We start from the raw sequence: 20,668 nt of genomic DNA on the forward strand, positions 1-20,668 counted from the left end.
TAGTTTAATGTATAACAATGTTTTAAACATAGTCTTCGCTCTTACTACACCAATGTGACACATTGATTGATATGAGAGGGTGTCAGGATATATCTTTAGGAAACATTAGTATTTTTTAAAATCATGAAAGTTTTACGTTATTACTTTTGAAGAAATGCTAATTATTTATGATGACCAGTGTTTGCCATTTAAGTGCAAAACATATCTGCTTGTGGTCCTGTCGTGTACACTAGTCTCTAATAGCTTTATTACTATGTTGTGATCCTCGATAATCAAAATATTTATAATTTGAAAGACTATATAAATTGGCAACAACGAAGGTTTTTTTAATTAGATAATTTCAGCGACACATTAAACACCTAAAATTTTCTGACTAAAACGTGTACTGATCATTGTTATTCCCTGTGTATAATTAAAATTAAGCATTTAGGCTGTTTAAGTAACAAAAAAAGCATATTTTGGTAAGCTTCTTTTCGAAAGAATTGATGTCCAAAATAAAATTCAGTGCAGGCGAAAATAACGAAGGTTTAAAATTCGATAAAGGTTTCGCAAATTTGAACTCTCCAGTGGATAATGGAAGAGCCTAATTTTTAACAGTGAATAATATGGTAATACAACTTGCTGCAGGGACAAATTTTTTCGCTGTTTAGTAAGCAGCTTATATATAAAACAACGTGACATGGTGTGGACCTACTTATTGAGAATCACCGATTATGCAATTAAATTACTGTTTACGTTCTATATTTAGACTTGTGACGTAATCATAATGTACATGTGACGTGACCAGTACAACATGCGACTCCCTGAAACAAATCAGGCGCAATTTAGCATAATATCAGGTATGGCAGCATTTATTTATTAATGTCTTGTTAGAATCGAAATAATATATCCATATCGGTGATTTTATCGCTGGATAATACGCCCTCGTGATATTATTCTTCTCATCCGAGCGATAAAATCACAATCTGGGATATTTTATTTCTTAAATGACAAATAATTTCATTAGCTATCGTCATATATGTAAATACAGAAAGAGTGTTTTTTAGGAGCAAGTCTTTGTTGCGTAGTTATTTCTCAATTTAATTGTCCCTTTTCAACGAATTTAAAAGTTTGCAATATTCGTAAATAATCACAAATTTAACAATTAAAACAGTATGGAGTTTTAAAGCAACATATTTTCTCCGAGCTTAAGATAGTTTATCAAAATATGTTTATCAAAATATGTTTATCATTAATTGAATAACGTATTTAAAATGATTTGGTGAATTAGAAAAACAAACATTTTGAAAAATAACAGCATACTAGTACAGTAATACATCAGACATCAAGAGATAAATATATTAGTCCTTCAGGCAATCTGAAGTCCTAGCTTAAATATATGGATATTGTTACATTTTGGATGAAAATAAATTTATGTCAGTACTTTTGTGTTTACAATAAACAAAAAGAAAACTTGAACTCTTATTGCATTAATATAGCACGGAAAATTCACATTTGTTAAGTCTGGACTGTTATATAATCAGACAGGCGGCATGTCCTGGAAACGAATTGAAATCTTGATTCATTTTGACAGTGCAATAATTTACTGTCGCCCGACTGATGAAAGAAAACTTGGTATATTATGTTACCAATATCGCTTATTCACGGAGAGACATTACAACAACAAAAACACAATTCCATAGCATCCCATTTTTGTAATATTCATATTTGTGGTTCTATTGCCCTCTTACAGACTATCTCTGCACGCGCGGTACAAATTTACATATCCGCTATCAAATTTATTCCCCTTTATATGTACTGTTCATACGTGCATCAGAATTTATAAATTTTATCTAGTCTTAAGTGTTATTGCAGTTTTTGTTCCTCACTCACGTTTAGGATATCTAACAAAAACAGTCATTATGTTTTTAGAGTTGTGCTTTTGTTGCAGTTTTGCTTCTTTCAAATTAGTAACACAAAGATGCTAATGCATTAAAACAAAAACAAAATACCTCTCTACGTTGAATTTGAACGCGCGACCACCAGATGCTATACAAACAAATTTACACCACATGCTTAAGACCAAAGCCAAATAATCGATTTCCTGACTTACTTGTCGGACGTTGTTTACCGTTTCGTAGTACTCAAAGTAGGTATGTACAGATCTGAATAATGTATTATAAAATAACGCAAACAAAACACAACAATACAATATCGCAGTTGCAACTGATGGTATGCAGACGATTTGATTTAATTTGGTTAATTCTTCATAAGGCGATAGATGGTTTTAATTTTTTTCCCTCGTTCTGTTAGAATTAAACCTGTTTGAGTGAATAAAATAACGAATTAAAAAAAAAAAAAAACACTAGTAATTGATATGTTAATTACTTTGAACAAGGTTAAGCATTATCAGAAAAGTAAAAATGTAAACAATTATGAAATATTATGACCAAAGAAAAAAATGTTATTTTAAGAGGTTAAAGACTGTTAATATCACTTTACTATAATTAAGACACAGTCTGAATGTTAAACGAATCAGTAAATCTTAATAATTTATTAAACTACTTTGCATTATGTTGTAATTTCTCAGTACAAGTGAAAAAATATCTAGGATGTCACTAAATATAATTAATGTAAAAGTAAATTATAGAAAATGGGGCAACTTAAAAGAAAAAAAGGCTAGTTCGTCACTTCTTATACATTTAAATTGTTATTACTATTCTTTTTGCAAACTTTTTTGTAATAAAGCCTGTAATAAAACTGTTATATTCACGTGTAACAGAAATGTATCTACAGTTGAATGATGGCAAATCATTGTTTTTTAATGCCATTCTTTATAACAATATTCATAATTTCACAAGTTGTTATTAGAGTTGCATTGTTTAATATTAAATATTTCTATATAATAGATTTCAACGTTATACTTAATTATTTTCTAATGCGAATTCCTTCGAACTTTATCAGTATCTTTTGTTGTATTTATTTATTTTGTACGAGTTCGAAAAAAAGTGTAATCGAGAAAGTTTTGTTACTTTGGAATAATTTCAAATTGATTTAACAATAGCGGATATTTTTGCAATGATAATAAGATTATCAATTTAAAATATGATAGAGTTAATCATTTGATATAACTAGAACTCCGCAATAACTCAAAAACCATGGAGTACCGGTTTTTGTGCACTGCACTTCATCTCGATGAGACCTATCATGCTATGAAGTTTCATGTCCAAAGCTTTTATAGTTTAGGAGAAATCATGAGAAATGTCCCGGGCAAAAATAAAGTATGAAAATCAACAAAGGGCAATAATTCAAAAAATAAGAAATGCAGAGTACCTGTTCTTGTGCACTGCACTTCTTCTTAATGAGATTTATCATCCTATGAAGTTTCAAGTCCATAGCTTTTATAGTTGAAGAGAAATGGCCCGGACAAAATTAAAGTATGAAAATTAACAAAGGGCAATAACTCAAAAAATAGGAAGTGCAGAGTACCAGTTCTTGTGCACTGCACCTCGGGTTATTAAAAGAAGCATGCATGCCAAGTTTGAAGTCAATCCGACATATTGTGACTAATTTATGCTCCAGACAAGTTTTAGGGGACGCCGACAACGACGCCGACACCGCCGACAAAAGTAACCCCTATATGTCGCCTTTTCAAGGCGAAACAAAAACTGCATATTGCTAGACACTTAAAAAAATACCATCGATGATGTATGGTTATTTTGTTAACATGTATAATTTGAACAGTTCATTCAATTTGAAAGTTTATTATTGATACCGCTTCACTCTCTTAGAATACATCAAACTTGCAAGTAAAGCTTTGTAATTTATCTGTATGAGCCACTGCGTTAAGACGAAAAATATATAAATGCATCTTTTAAAATGCTACATTTATCAGAAAGCTGTTACACGGAAATCTTGCATGTGTTTGACAAAATATGCTATTTCTATCTTTAGATACTTTATGAACATATCTTATGAATGAGGTTGAAAACAGAACAGAAATATGCAACAGATTGGATGCAGTCTATCATTCCACTCGATGTTGATCAACTTTCAGACATAATTTCAATCATTTATTAAGTCTGCATAACAACAGTATCTTTCAATGGCCAATGAAGTGACAGCGTATTGCTGAACCTATAAATATTCTAGGTAATTGACACGAAGTCGACATTGGCATTTTCAACAAGTGTACTTGATTGTGTACATTTTTTCATCAGTTTCATAATAAAATATCTGTCTAGACATTTCTTACAGAGAGAACTGACACTGTCAATTTGTTGTTCCGTGATTAGAATAAGACATCAGCCTTTCCTGCTAGCCTATACACGTACATGTCATGTTAATTTCATACCTGTTTACCTATGTCTGGTCAATCTGTAACCGTTAACCTGTCTTGAATTTGGAACGGAACATACCATTCCAAGTAAAGCTTTGATATAAAAACATAATCCTTAAGTAATTCACGGGTATGCATGCAGATCTTGCTCCATATAACAACATATCACAAGGCAAGAAAACAATAAAAAATCTGGAAACAAAGTGATCCCTCGGAAGCATTAATCACAACAAAATTACATAAGAATTGCAGACTCGGTTTGATTGAGTCTGTACATAAGAGATAATGAATAAGTGCAACATCCCTCACGCCCCCTAGTACCGGCTTGAGCGGTACTCAATTCTCAACACTTAATAGTGCTGGCATCAATAAAGTCTGCGCATATCGCCAAATTTTAAGAACAATGTTGTCTTATTTATCAAATGTTTGTAAAATCTGAATCCTATATCGAAACAAGAGGACCAATAGGACCCTGGATCGCTCACTTGAGAAATAGGTTACACGGTGAAAGAGGAACCCCTTTAGAAATAGCCAAAATTAGAACATCGCGAAAAACACCGGATTTATAGTACATATAAGAAAAACCAATGCCCCCCGGGACGGGGCCAATTTTCACCCTAGGGGTTTTATTTCAACAAAGATGGAATATATACACTAGATCATGTTTCATGCCAAATATCTAAGCTCTTACTCTTGGATTTTCACAAGACGTTTTTAGTTTTTACTTTATACATGTATATATAAGGAAAATCAATGTCCCGCTTGGACCGGGCCATTTTTGAACTTAGGTCATTTATTTGAAGAAACTTGGTAGGCATCCACTAGAAGATGTTTCAAGCCAAATTTCTAAGCTCTTACTCTTTTGGTTTTTTACAAGAAGATTTTTTAAGATTTTTTGTTAAAAAAATCATCCGGATGCCATGGCAACCAGAGTTCTTTATGGAATTTATTTTTTTGAACAACTTTAGTAGAGCTTCATGCAAGGAACATCCCTGCAAAGTTTTAACAAATTTGGCCAAATGGTTTAGGAGTAGAAGTTGTTTTAAGAAATTGTTGACTCACGGACGGACGCACGGGCGATGGACGACGGACAATGGGCCATCACAAAAGCTCACATTGAGGACATTGTTCTCAGGTGAGCTAAAAAACAAGAATGCTGAGTTGATTAAAGTTTCAAGGAAACGTAAAGTTGGTAAAATTTCGTATAAACTGTAATTGAAGCGGATTTTGTATTTAGCGTTGTAATATAGTGTATAATCCTGACTGAAATGTTTTTGTGTCATTTTGTATTGAAACAGCGACTATTTCGATATTAAAAACGAATATGTTTTAAGTCATTACGCATAAAATCTTACTATTAAAGTAGAGCCAAAACTTACTAGTGATCAAAAGAAAGAACAAAACAAGAGCACAACGATCGTGTAAATCCTCGTCATACAAAAGGTAAAGTTTATAAGGGACATAACTCGGCTTTCGGAATAATGCCTCTTGTCTTTCAGCTGCACATTGTCATGATAAGCAAACAATCCAAGTTACATGTTGATAACTTTTATATCTTTGAATATTAAGCTACATGAAAGTTCATGCACAAGGACAAAGCCAACGATGATCATAACAGTTCGACTTTTATTTCAAAACAGACGAGGTAATACATGATAGTTCAAGTCTTCTCTGTCGAGGAGGTATTATATCGCCAAGGAGATAACTCTTACGACCATAGTTATTGGTTACTATAGTTATTTCATAGGTAGGACTTTTCTTGTTATTTGTCCTTTTATCTGCCCTATCCTGTTTTTGTTTGGGGTCCCCTTAGGCTACTTGCCACCGGTACTTGTTGCTGGGTCGCTTCATTGAACGCCTCCTTTCCTTGTTGATCTTGTTTATCATATTTTAAGTCTTTATTTATTCTCCTCACTGATGTGCTTTCTATCTATTATTACTAAATGACGCCAACAAAGAAAGGTAATATTTATAAAAATAATTCTGCTTTTTTTAATAATTATCCCGGAACAACCATAATTCGAACAGTTAAGCTTGTTTTGGATAATAACAAATGGAAAATAATATTTGAAATTTATTTTTGCATAATGACAACCCTTCTAACCTTTATTAATTATAAGTCTTTTATATTTTGAACGCATTAGTATTAATATGGCCCTGAAGTCGCTCACCTGTATATAGGCCCCCAGAGCGGGGCCAGTTTAAACCCCAGGGCTTTTGTTTGAACAAACTTGGTAGACACCCATTAGAAGATATTTCATGCTAAACATCTAAGGTTTGGCTCGTTGAGTTTTCAAAAAAAAATATTTTTTAAGATTTAACTATACACATATAGTTTAAAGCAATGACACCCCCAGTTTTGACCCCATTTGACACTCACTAGAAGATGTTTCATGCTTAATATCTAAACTCTAGCTATTTGGTTTTTTTTAAATCAGATTTTTAAGTTTTTGCTATACACAACTAAGGAAAATCAATGTCCCCCGGGGCAGGGCCAATTTTGACCCTAGGGCTTTTATTTGAACAAACTTTGAAGACACTAACTGGAAGATGTTTCATACTTAATATCTTAACTCTAGCTATCTGGGTTTTTTCAAAGAAGTTTTTTTAAGTTTTTGCTATACACATAAATAAAATCAATGACCCTGGGGCGAGGCCAATTTTGACCCAAGGGCTTTTATATGAACAAACTTTGTAGACACTCACTAGAAGATGTTTCATGCTTAGTAACAAAACTCTAGCTATTTGTTTTTTTTCAAAGAAGATTTTTTTTAAAAGTTTTTGCTTTACACATATAAGGAAAATCAATGACCCCCGGGGCAGGGCAAATTTTGACCCCAGGGCTCTTATTTGAATAAATTTGGTAGACACCCATTAGAACATGTTTCATGCTAAATATCTTAGCTCTAGCTCTTTGGGTTCTTTAAAAAAAGATTTTATAAAATAGATAAATACAGAATCCCTAAAGAAAGCCCAACACGGCAAAATTGAAAATGTTGCAGGCTCGGTTTGATTGAGCCTGTTCATGGACGGTACTGGAAAGTGCAAGTTACCGTCCACGCCCCCTAGCACCGGCTTAAGCAGAATTCAACATTTAACATGAACTAGTGAAATTTAGAATTTTGAAACATCCGCAGATGTGTTCATACGGCGGTTATCATGGAACCTTCAATGTGACACTTCCGTGCCATTCCATGAAAAGCGGCGTATGGTCCCCAAGTAATAAAAAGCGTGTGCCCTAAACGAGAAAACAATGGGCGGAACTAAATAAAATGGAATTTTGAAAGGGGATCAGAGGTTATGAAGCCTGCGTATCACAGATAAGACGTCAAAAGACAAATTTAAAAAGCAGGCAACATATCCTAAGGGTGATTCAACATTATTCAAGTAGAAATATTGGAACCACCCAAATAAAAAATGCCGAAAAGTTGAAACTAAAAATACCACAAGCACAACAATAATGTCGTGCTGAACGATCTTATATAAGTTTTTACTATATGCATATAGGGAAAATCAATGACCCCCTGGGGCGGGACCAATTTTGACCCCAGGGCTTTAATTTGAACGAACTTGATAGACACTCACTAGAAGATGTTTCATGCCAAATATCTAAGCTCTACCTTTTTGGGTTTTTTAAAAGAAGATATTTTAAGTTTTTTTCTATCGGTTGCCATGGCAACCATAGTTCTGCATGGAATTAAATTTTTTGAACAATTTTTAAAGGTGACCACCAAAGGAACATTCCTGTGAAGTGTGGATGAAATTGGCTCAGCGGTTAATGAGGAGATGTCATTTAAAGTAAAAGTTTACGGACGCCGGACGAAAAGCGATCACAAAAGCTCACCCTGTCACTTTGTGACAGGTGAGCTAAAAACCTATGACCCCCCAGGGCGGGGCCAAGTTTGATACTAGGGACAAAATTTGATCAACTTTGGTATTGGACCTTCAGATAATACAATATACCAAATATCAAAGCTCTAGGCCATTTACTTTCAGACCAGAAGATTTTTCAAGTTTTCACTAAATGTATATAATGAAAATCAATGACCCCCCGGGGCAGGGCCAATTTTGACCCGAGGGCCATTATTTGAACAATCTTGGTAACATTGTTTCATGCCAAATATCTAACCTGTAGCCTTTACAAATTCAGAGAAGTAAATTCTTTTTAGGTTTTACAATATACAAATAAGGAAAAATCTATGACCCCCCAGGGCGGGGTCGATTTTAATTCTAGGAACAAAATTTGAACAACTTTGGTTTTGGACCTATAGATGATACCATAGACCAAATATTAAAGATCTAGGCCATTTACTTTCAGACCAGAAGATTTTTCAAGTTTTCACTATATGTATATAATGAAAATCAATGACCCCCGAGGGCGGGGCCAATTTTGACCCGAGGGCCATTATTTGAACAATCTTGATAGAGGTCTACCACACAAATTTTCATGCCAAATATCTTACCTGTAGCCTTTGCCAATTCAGAGAAGAAGATTTTTTTATGTTTTACCATATACATATTAGAAAAACCTATGACCCCCGGGGTGGGGCCAATTTTGACACTAGGGACAAAATTTGTACAACTTTGGTATTGGACCTTCAGATGATACCATAGACCAAATATCAAAGCTCTAGGGCATTTACTTTCAGACCAGAAGATTTTTCAAGTTTTCACTATATGTATGTAATGAAAATCAATGACCCCCGGGGCGGGGCCAATTTTGACACTAGGGCCATTATTTGAACAATCTTGATAGAGGTCTACTACACAATGTTTCATGCCAAATATCTAATCTGTAGCCTTTGCCAAATCAGAGAAGAAGATTTTTTAGATTTTACTATATACATGTAAGGAAAAACCTATGACCCTCCGGGGCGGGGCCAATTTTGACACTAGGGACAAACTTTGAACAACTTTGGTAGAGGACCGATAGATGATACCATATACCAACAAGAGGGCCATGATGGCCCTCAGGTCGCTCACCTGTATATAGCCCCCCCCCCCCCGGCCAATTTTTACCCAAGGGCTTTTATTTGAACAGACTTGGTAGACACCCATAAGAAGATGTTTCATGCTAAACATCTAAGTTCTAGCTCATTGGGTTTTTTAAAAGAAGATTTTTTAAGTTTTTACTATACACATATAGTTAAAAACAATGACACCCCTGGGGCAGGGCCAGTTTTGACCCCCGGGCTTTTATTTGAACAAACTTTGTAGATATTTACTTAAAGATGTTTCATGTATAATATCTAAACTCAAGCTATTTGGGTTTTTTCAAAGAAGATTTTTAAGTTTTTGCTTTACACATATAAGGAAAATCAATGACCCCCGGGGCGGGCCAGTTTTGACCCCAGGGCTTTTATTTAAACATACTTGGTAGACACCCATTAGAACATGTTTCATGCTAAATATCTTAGCTCTAGCTCTTTGAGTTCTTTAAAACAAGATTTTTTAAGTTTTTACTATATGCATATAGGGAAAATCAATGACCCCCTGGGGTGGGGCCAATTTTGACCCCAGGGCTTTTATTTGAACAAACTTGGTAGACACTCATTAGAAGATGTTTCATGCTAAATATCTTAGCTCTAGCTCTTTGGGTTCTTTAAAAGAAGATTTTTTAAGTTTTTACTATATGCATATAGGGAAAATCTATGACACCCTGGGACTGGGCCAATTTTGACCCCAGGGCTTTTATTTGAACAAACTTGGTAGACATTCACTAGAAGATGTTTCAAGCCAAATATCTAAGCTCTAGCTATTACGGTTCTTTAAAAGAAGATTTTTTAAATTTTTACTATATGCATATAGGGAAAATCAATGACCCCCCGGGGCGGGGCCAATTTTGACCCTAGGGCTTTTATTTGAACAAACTTGGTAGACACTCACTAGAAGATGTTTCATGTCAAATATCTAAGCTCTAGCTCTAACGGTTCTTTAAAAGAAGATTTTTTAAGTTTTTACTATATGCATATAGGGAAATCTATGACCCCCTGGGGCAGGGCCAATTTTGACCTCAGGGCTTTTATTTAAACAAACTTGGTAGACACTCATTAGAAGATGTTTCATGCTAAATATCTTAGCTCTAGCTCTTTGGGTTCTTTAAAAGAAGATTTTTTAAGTTTTTACTATATGCATATAGGGAAAATCAATGACCCCCTGGGGCGGGGCCAATTTTGACCCCAGGGCTTTTATTTATACAAACTTGGTAGACATTCACTAGAAGATGTTTCATGCCAAATATCTAAGCTCTAGCTTTTACAGTTCTTTAAAAGAAGATTTTTTAAGTTTTTACTATATGCATATAGGGAAAATCAATGACCCCCCGGGCCGAGGCCAATTTTGACCCTAGGGCTTTTATTTGAACAAACTTGGTAGACACTCATTAGAAGATGTTTCATGCCAAATATCTAAGCTCTAGCTCTTACGGTTCTTTAAAAGAAGATATTTAAAGATTTTTCTTTCGGTTGCCATGGCAACCAGAGTTCTGCATGAAATGGAATTCTTTGAACAATCTTGATAGAGCTTCATACAAAGAGTATTCCTGCCAAGTTTCATTAACATTGGCCTTGCGGTATTATAGAAGATGTCCTTAGAATATTTAAAATGTGGACGGACGACGGACGCCATTTGGTTGGCCATCCTAAAAGCTCACCTGCACTTTGTGCAAGGTGAGCTAAAAATCAAAGCTCTGGCCCATGTACTTTCAGACAAGAAGATTTTTTAATTTTGTGTTTTTTGAAATCCTTTTTGGCCCTAAGACCTACATATGCAACAGACCGGAACCATTTGAACAACTTTGAAAGGGGACCACCCAAGGATCATTTCTGTAAAGTTTGGTTGATGTGCAGTCATTGGTTTCAGAGGAGATGTTGTTAATGTTCAAAAGTTGACGACGCACGACGACGGACACAGGGCCATCACATTAGCTCACCCTGAGCATTGCTCAGGTGAGCTAAAAAGGTTTTCCCAATAGGATTTTATCCATAATTCGAACAGTATGTTAAACACCACTAATGATATTTCCAAGGTTAGTCAGGGGTCCAAAGTTTTGTAGAAATTTGCACAGCAGTCTATCCAACAATTTTAAACAGTTTAAACATTTTTTTTTAATCCAACATTAACAATTATAAGATATTCACAGTACTGTATATAGCATGTCCTGCTTACTGCTCATGTGTGCAAAGTAGAAATTGTCACCACTTCTTAGTAACCTTTTTGGGGTGCAAAATGATAAGTGCACCCAGCCATCACAAATATCACATCTTCCCTACTTTACAATTATAAGATGTGGGTACATGTCTAATTTTTCTGGCTGGTACTGTTTGCAAGTGATGCATTTTTCGGATTCATCAATATCTGAATTCTCAGATTCATATGATTCTTGTTGAACCTTTTTTTTTTTTTTTTTTGAATGTGAATCATTTGTTGCATTAGAAGTGCTTGGTTGTTGCATGCTTTTTCTTTTAGAGGCTTTAGGCTTTTTTTCACCATTTTAGTGTTTAAATGTTGAATTCTGCTTAAGCCGGTGCTAGGGGGCGTGGACGGTAACTTGCAATTTCTATTACCGTCCATGAACAGGCTCAATCAAACCGAGCCTGCAACATTTTCAATTTTGCCGTGTTGGGCTTTCTTTAGGGATTCTGTATTTTATCTATTTTATGATCACATCCGTGTTATTTGTGCCGTGTGGCGGCTGTAAAAAGTCTCCCCGTACATTTAATCAATGATGTTATATTTTCGATCCTTGATGATCGTTCAGCACGACATTATTGTTGTGCTTGTGGTATTTTTTGTTTCAACTTTTCGGCATTTTCTTTTTGGGTGGTTCCAATATTCCTACTTGAATAATGTTGAATCACCCTTAGGATATGTTGCCTGCTTTTTAAATTTGTCTTTTGACGTCTTATCTGTGATATGCAGGCTTCATAACCTCAGATCCCCTTTCAAAATTCCATTTTATTTAGTTCCGCCCATTGTTTTCTCGTTTAGGGCACACGCATTCTTTTACTTGGGGACCATACGCCGCTTTTCATGGAATGATACTACTGTGTCACATTGAAGGTTCCATGATAACCGCCGTATGAACACATCTGCGGATGTTTCTAAATTCAAATTTCACCATTTTAGTGTTTAAATGTTGAATTCATGTTTCTCTCAGTTTGATAGAGTGGGCTAAGTTGAATAAAATTGTTCTTTTTGTATTACCACCCAATTGCAGTCACCTTCTCCAGCCCCTTGATGCAGGTTGTTTCGGGCCTTTTCAAATGGCATGGAATTCTTTATGTCACCAACATACTAGGGAGCCAGGCGGCCGTTTCATCACAAGATTTGATATTTGTCATCTTGCCTGTAAGATTTATGTCAAAACATTTACGCCCAGCAACATACAGTCTTCATTCAGAAGGTGTGGTATATACCCATTTGATCCAGCAGTTATAAATGACAGTATAGTTGCTCCTTCAACAGCATTTGACCATTCATCTGAGAAAAATTCACTGATACAGCTAAATGATGCTCCTTCAAAACAAAATCAGTCTGCTGAGTATTTCTTCGGGAAAAAGGAGGCAAAGTACTCAGGAATGTCCAAATAGCCAAGATAAGAAATACACTTAGTAAAGTAGTTGGAGGAAAGGCCATTACTGAAGATACAGTGACTGAAAAAATAAAAGAACATAATCATTGAACGCCGCCTTTCCTTGATCTTGTTTATCATATTATATATCAATAAACAAGCTAACGAGAATGCAACCCCTAAAATAGATAAAATACAGAATCCCTAAAGGAAGCCCAACACGGCAAAATTGAAAATGTTGCAGGCTCGGTTTGATTGAGCCTTTTCATGGACGGTAATGGAAATTGCAAGTTACCGTCCACGCCCCCTAGCACCGGCTTAAGCAGAAAATATGAAAAACAAGATCAACAAGGAAAGGCGGCGTTCAATGAACGCAACCCCCATATGACCCAGCAACAAGAACCAATGGCAAGGAGCCCAGGCGGACCCCAAACATAAAAAGGACAGGGCAACGACACGTTAATCATTAAATGATAAATAATTTGTAACGGATTAGGAATTCAAAGAAAATAAAAATAGGCCCACAAAGGGGAAAGGGACAGGAGACCGGGGGAAGGGGGGGGGGGTTAATCAAAGAAATAAAAACTAGAGGCAATGGGGAAGATACTTACCGTAGACGAGAAAACAACAAGGGACACAAGCAAAAGTGTCACCAAAACAGTATGAAACAACATAGACATACATCTGAGGAACACAGTGGGGCGCCGCCTTGGAACGGTCAGCAGCATAATAATGACTGCTGGGGAGTTTAAACCGGTTAATGGTGCACCAAACCTCACTCTTAGCCCCACTATTTTCCTATAAACGAGACAGTGTAAATAAAATGAATCTCCGCCAAAAGATATTCTAACAGTTGTTATGGTTTAGAAAGGTTAAATAAGTAAAACACCAAAATGACAATGTAGAAACATATAAAAGTAAACCCAATGACCATAACAAAAGTACTCAATGTCCTTAAGCAAGGAAATCACATACAAGGGCCGGACGAAGCAAGGCAAGAGACGAACATTAAGACAGTTCAGTACCAAATGGCTTTAAGAACTGTCCATCATAGAGTCTCCCACTTGGTCCGTCGGATGTAATCAAAAGAGGAAAGCGTAGTGTCCAACTGTAAAAGGGTTGAACACTAAACATGCAGTATGTCTTAAAATAGTACTCTTGTTCCAGAGAAAAGACAGGTAATTTGCCAGACTTGACAACATCACTATCAATTTTTCCACAGCCTCTATCTTGTATGGTAGTTACGGGCACTCCATAATACCTTGTTGCATCTCTAATTGACATTATACAATCTCTGACAGCATTATATGCTTCTGTCACACTGTTAGAACTATAATTTCTGTATGGACCATAGCTTTGGACTGAACCTGAAATAAATTTTCAATTAATAGAAAATAAAAGAAAGCATCAGATTTTATTATTAAGGACCCCTATGTTAATTCTGACAAATACTGAATTTTGAACAAAAATCAGATTTTGTTCATAAAATAGATAAATAAAGAATCCTTAAAGAAAGCCCAACACGGCAAAATTGAAAATGTTGCAGGCTCGGTTTGATTGAGCCTGTTCATGGACGGTACTGGAAAGTGCAAGTTACCGTCCACGCCCCCTAGCACCGGCTTAAGCAGAATTCAACATTTAAAATGAAATGGTAGAATTTTGAATTTAGAAACATCCGCAGATGTGTTCATACGGCGGTTGTCATGGAACCCTGTCATGAACTTTTGTTCATATGAACCCCTTTATAGTGTATGATAAATATTAAGTGGTATTCAACATAAACTATTATTTTCCGTAAACCTAGAACTTAGGTAAATGATAAAGCTGTGCATTATAAATTAAAAGCTGTTTTAATTACTTGGAAAACAGTTGTTTTTTTTTAACTATTTCAAACAAGTTTATATTTCGTATAAGTGTGAATTGTCAATTTTGCATTCATAAAGTTAATATAAACTTTTTCTTACCATATTTCTGATCATTTTTGACAACTTGCCAAATTTGACGTATCAGCGGGAGTTGAAGTCAAAATTCTGGAAACAAAGTGATTCCTCGGAAGCATTAATCACAACAAAATAACATAAGAATTGCAGACTCGGTTTGATTGAGTCTGTACATGAGGGATAATGAATAAGTGCAACATCCCTCATGCCCCCTAGCACCGGCTTGAGCGGTACTCAATTCTCAACACTTTATAGTGTTGGCATCAATGATCCCGAAGGACCAGAAAATATAACAACACTGAAGTGAAGTACGGGGCAACTTTTTACGGCTGCCACACGGCACTTGACACCTGCTGTTGTGAAGTACAAAATTCTGGAAACAAAGTGATCCCTCGGAAGCATTAATCACAACAAAATAACATAAGAATTGCAGACTCGGTTTGATTGAGTCTGTACATGAGGGATAATGAATAAGTGCAACATCCCTCATGCCCCCTAGCACCGGCTTGAGCGGTACTCAATTCTCAACACTTTATAGTGTTGGCATCAATGATCCCGAAGGACCAGAAAATATAACAACACTGAAGTGAAGTACGGGGCAACTTTTTACGGCTGCCACACGGCACTTGACACCTGCTGTTGTGAAGTACAAAATTCTGGAAACAAAGTGATCCCTCGGAAGCATTAATCACAACAAAATAACATAAGAATTGCAGACTCGGTTTGATTGAGTCTGTACATGAGGGATAATGAATAAGTGCAACATCCCTCATGCCCCTAGCACCGGCTTGAGCGGTACTCAATTCTCAACACTTTATAGCGCATAACCTCTGATCCCCTTTCAAAATTCCATTTTATTTAGTTCAGCCCATTGTTTTCTCGTTTAGGGCACACGCCTTTTATTACTTGGGGACCATACGCCGCTTTTCATGGAATGGCACGGAAGTGTCACATTGAAGGTTCCATGATAACCGCCGTATGAACACATCTGCGGATGTTTCTAAATTCAAAATTTTACTATTTCATGTTTAAATGTTGAATTCTGCTTAAGCCGGTGCTAGGGGGCGTGGACGGTAACTTGCACTTTCCAGTACCGTCCATGAACAGGCTCAATCAAACCGAGCCTGCAACATTTTCAATTTTGCCGTGTTGGGCTTTCTTTAGGGATTCTGTATTTATCTATTTTATGCAAATTAGTTTAAGAGGACCTCAAATTTGCGAAAAAAAGTATGTGTTCGAATTTAGGTTGTGATTGAAAAATGGTTGTTCCTGGATATTTGCTTTAACGTTAATGTTTCCTGACAAATTAATTATTTCATTAAAATTCAAAATGTACAAAGTAACCTTGATTAACTGACCTAATACTTAAATAAACCATTTAACCAACTAGTCACTTAGTTAAAGACTACCTATCTTATCAGAAGATAAATAATTGATGGTCCTAGTGATCTAAAATTTTACAATCATTATGTTAAGATAATTGTTAATGTCTTAGATAAAAAGCTTACTAAAATTCCTTCCCAATGATACTGTGGTTTTCAAGGGAAATTAATAAGTAAATAGATTTTAATAATGCAAATTGTAATGCTTCAAAACCAAAATATGACTTTAAAATGAAAACTTTTAATATATTTCAGTAAAGCAATGAATAAAAGATAAACTTATGTGTCATGAATGCTCAAACCAGAAGCAATTATGTCAAAAATAAAATGCAAATAATACAGTCATACAAATATGACATAATCGTCGTGTACGTTACCGTTAAACCTGACACGTTATTAATATCTAGGAAAAATGATGTTTCTCCATTCATGAAATGTCATATTGTATAAAATAGATAAATATAGAATCCCTAAAGAAAGCCCAACACGGCAAAATTGAAAATGTTGCAGGCTCGGTTTGATTGAGCCTGTTCATGGACGGTACTGGAAAGTGCAAATTACCGTCCACGCCCCCTAGCACCGGCTTAAGCAGAATTCAACTCAAGGCGTCTGGATTAATTAAAAGACGGCTAATTCGTAAATGCAAAGAAGATAGATAATTGATACAACTTTTGCCTTTATAGATATTTTATTGCAAAGCAACTGTCATAAAATATGTAATAACTATGGACTTAATAAACTGACAAACATGATGATTGTGTTTTGCACACAAATAAAAACATTTAAATAATAGATCGAATGTTTTTTTTTTATTTTCACATGGCAGTTAAATACTATCCATAATCATAATAACGAGTTAAGTATATTCTGTTTTAGGTTTATCACGTCTAAAACGTTTTAAACGTCTAAATAAAAATAATTCCCAAGTAACGTTAAGTGATAACAATGTATGTACCATTGTTATCATTCTGTTGTGATAATAAAACTATCAGGCACAAATATCAAATGTTAAAAAAGATGTAATTGAAAGTAAAATATTACGAAGTGATAAAAGAAAGTAATTTACACTTGCAAACGGTATTTACAATCCACAAAAATATAAAAAAGACGTCAAAAGTAGTCCTATCTGCATTCGTCACTGGCTCGTTAGGAGGCATGCAGCTTAAAATGGCATATAGATGAAACTGTAAGGTTATAGATTAAATTTGTGTATAATAATTCAGAAAGACTCAGTTTTGCTATTAAAGCATCGAATGTCTTATACCGCATATAAACATAAGTCTCGAAGATATTTTATTCTGTGATACTTTGGTCTAGACATGCTATCACATTCGAGCATAAAATATGATGCATGCAATGTTTCTATTTCTAGAATTTCTATACATAGATATTCAGGATAAAAGAGACTGTAGTACAAGAAACTTGTCGAAACGGCCAAAAAAGTTATTTTTCTGATTTGTTTTGACAGTCCGATAATTTTCTGTCTCGTGATTGTTCTATAGAAGTTTTACATAAATTATTTGCAATCAACAGAATAAAACTGAAAGTACTGTTGAAAACTTGTTTTGTCATAGTAATCCGAATTGTTTAATAAATCGTCACTTAATTTCGATTAATAAAACGTGCTTGTGAAGGAAGCTTAAAGCTGATGAACACACCATCGACTCAATCCGTTCATTGCATCCACCAGTAATAATCAATATTAAGTGAATTTTCTTACTCAGGAAATCAACAACTAGGCCTGCTATGCTTGACTTCCATACAAAATACTAATTCACTTTAACTGTACTAATTACCAATTACTAATTAGAGCAACAGAAGCAAAACAAGGTAATAAGTTACTTTTTGGAATTATACCAGAATACCAACATGAAAATTCTTTTAATAAATAAATAAATAAAAACAATTTTGGGACATAAATTGCCTTTAAAAGAAAAAATGTCATTGATCTTAACCCTGTACTTCATATAGACTTGTTTTGACAGCTTTTCGACCCCCCCCCCCTTTTTTTCGAGGCCTCAAACAGTGAAAAATTCCCCTATTTAGGCCCCAAACACTGTTTTTCGTTTGGGAAATGTTGCTAAAAAAATTGATCACTTTTTCGGCGCTGCCCCTATCAAAAAGGTACATCAGGGGTTTGCCAGAAGGGGATATGCCCCCTTCTGTTGTTTATTGGGGGGGTTAATGGGGGGGCGGAAGTCCCCCTCATCGCCAAGAAAATGTTGGACTTGTGATAGGCTAAAAATGATCCCAGGTAATATGGTAATAAGGTAATGTGTAACCAACGCTGAAAAGCCTTTGACACTATCTCAATCCATTGAGAACTTGCAGCACTTTCCTCGTTGCCATGATAACAAGAAATTTAAGACTGAGCATGTCGTTACAAAAGCAATGGTTCATTAATGGTTAATATTTGTGCCAAGTTTGATAAGTATTGAAGCAGTTTTCATAGTTTCATAGCAGTTTGAACTTGTAACAGGAGGATTTTCAATGAAAACGGCCATATTTTACAATATGCTCATGAGGGAAAGGGTTTAAATAGCCAGTGAAAATTTATTATTATGTTTGATATACTACCATTTTACAGCATTATTTAAATATTTAATATACTTCCTAAACAATCACTTTGTAAACTAAGAAAAAACATCTTTTGGGTCCACAGAGAAAATATGCACACTGTAGGTAAGCACAGCATGAATGAATACATAGTGCCATTGTTTTAATAAAGGACCACATGAGCATGAGCATTAATAGGGCACGCAGCTTTTTGTACTATCTCATTTAAGTTTGACATTTACAGTGAGCATTTTCAAGATTTTAATAAATTTCTGCAATTTAAATATTTTACCCAAAAGATGAGCATAGTATATATTTAAGCCTACAAAATGATACATATCACAAGAACTGTGTTAAATGCTTAGCTGATATATATATATGACTGTTAAATTTAACGCTTGCAAGTTAATGAGATTTGCAGCAATAAGGAATCAAAGTATGAATGGATAATATTTAATCACGGTTTATACCTCTGAGTGGATTATATAACAACTATTCTGAATCATTTTAGTAATAAAAGTTAATCAATATAATTATGCCGCATCTGGATTTTTTCAACCTATTAACGTAATGAGCTGCCAAATACAAATCGTCTCCTTTACAGCACAATGGGTTATTTTTTTCAACCTATTAACGTAATGAGCTGCCAAATATAAATCGTCTCCTTTACAGCACAATGGGTTATAACGTAACTTGTAAACTAATTGAGAAGAACTATATAATTCTTGTTTTTCTTTCTTATCATTCATGGAAAATTTTGTATGTTAGATATCTGTATGAAAATACTCTCTATTGAGTAAAATTATTCTCAGCAAAAGTAAAGGTACAAATTTAGATTCTAAATGATAAGTTTGCCCTAGGTCAATTTTGTAAATTGTTACCGAATTTTAATGATGCAAAACCAATAAATTTTCATTTAAACGTGACACTTTATTTTAAAATTTTAAGTTAAATTAATCAAAGTGATCTTGCTAATATTAATTGTAACAAACGTCAATAATTTTAACTATGATAAAAACATTGTATAATGTATTGATCGTTGTCTGCCTCTATAGCTCAGTGGTAGAGCACTGGTCTCGTAAACCAGGGGTCGTGAGTTCAAACCTCACTGGAGGCATGCCTTTTTTTATTTGTTCTAAGTATAGGTTAGAGTGCATATTGGGTGTTCTTCGTAAATAAGAAAGCTAAAAAAGGGCGGACTGTAGCTTTCTTATTTACGAAGAACATCCAATATGCACTCTAACCGGCTTAGTGCTCCGCCCACTTGCGTTTTATAATATAAAACGTCCAGTTTATATAAAATTTGTTCTATTAAGATTTGTAACCTGAAAATTTGAAAAATCCTCGTCGGTGATTGGCTTAACAAAATTGGCGAGCACTAATTAATTATAAGTCAAACATTACTTGGGCAGATAAATAAATATACAATAACTTTAATTATCTAGGCACGGTTTTTAATTACACGGGCTCTTATACTTTAAATCAGACGACACTAGTAGGTAAAGGATTAAAAGCTTTGAATGTTTTAATACATAAAACAAAACATTATGCCGTTAAACCCTCTGTTATGTGCCAACTGTTTGATGCTTTTGTTGCTGCCACCTTGAATTACGGATGCGAAATATGGGGCTTTGGAAAATCGAAAGAAATAGAACGTGTTCATTTAAAATTTTGTAAACAATTATTAAATGTTAAAATGTCAACATGTACAAATAGTATTTATGGAGAGTTAGGTCGATTTCCAATGTATATAAATAGATATGTTAGAATTATTAAATTTTGGTGCAAAACTGTATCGACGGAAAATATCTTGATCAGTAAACTATATGATTGTCTGCTTGAAATTAAGAATAATAAAAATAATTGGGTTTATAATGTTAAATCTCTTTTAGATGAATAC

The 20,668-nt window shown here is 34.7% G+C and overlaps 1 non-coding gene across 1 annotated transcript; it reads left to right on the forward strand.

Moving 5' to 3' along the window:
• The first annotated feature begins 19,813 nt into the window (after positions 1–19,813).
• Trnat-cgu (transfer RNA threonine (anticodon CGU)) lies at positions 19,814–19,885 on the forward strand. Its single transcript has one exon. It is a non-coding gene; the product is annotated as a tRNA-Thr (tRNA).
• Positions 19,886–20,668: the final 783 nt, after the last annotated feature.

The sequence above is a fragment of the Ruditapes philippinarum genome, unplaced genomic scaffold (assembly GCF_026571515.1).
Source record: "Ruditapes philippinarum isolate M1 unplaced genomic scaffold, ASM2657151v2 ctg8050_1_1_1_1, whole genome shotgun sequence".
Lineage (NCBI taxonomy): Eukaryota > Metazoa > Mollusca > Bivalvia > Venerida > Veneridae > Ruditapes > Ruditapes philippinarum.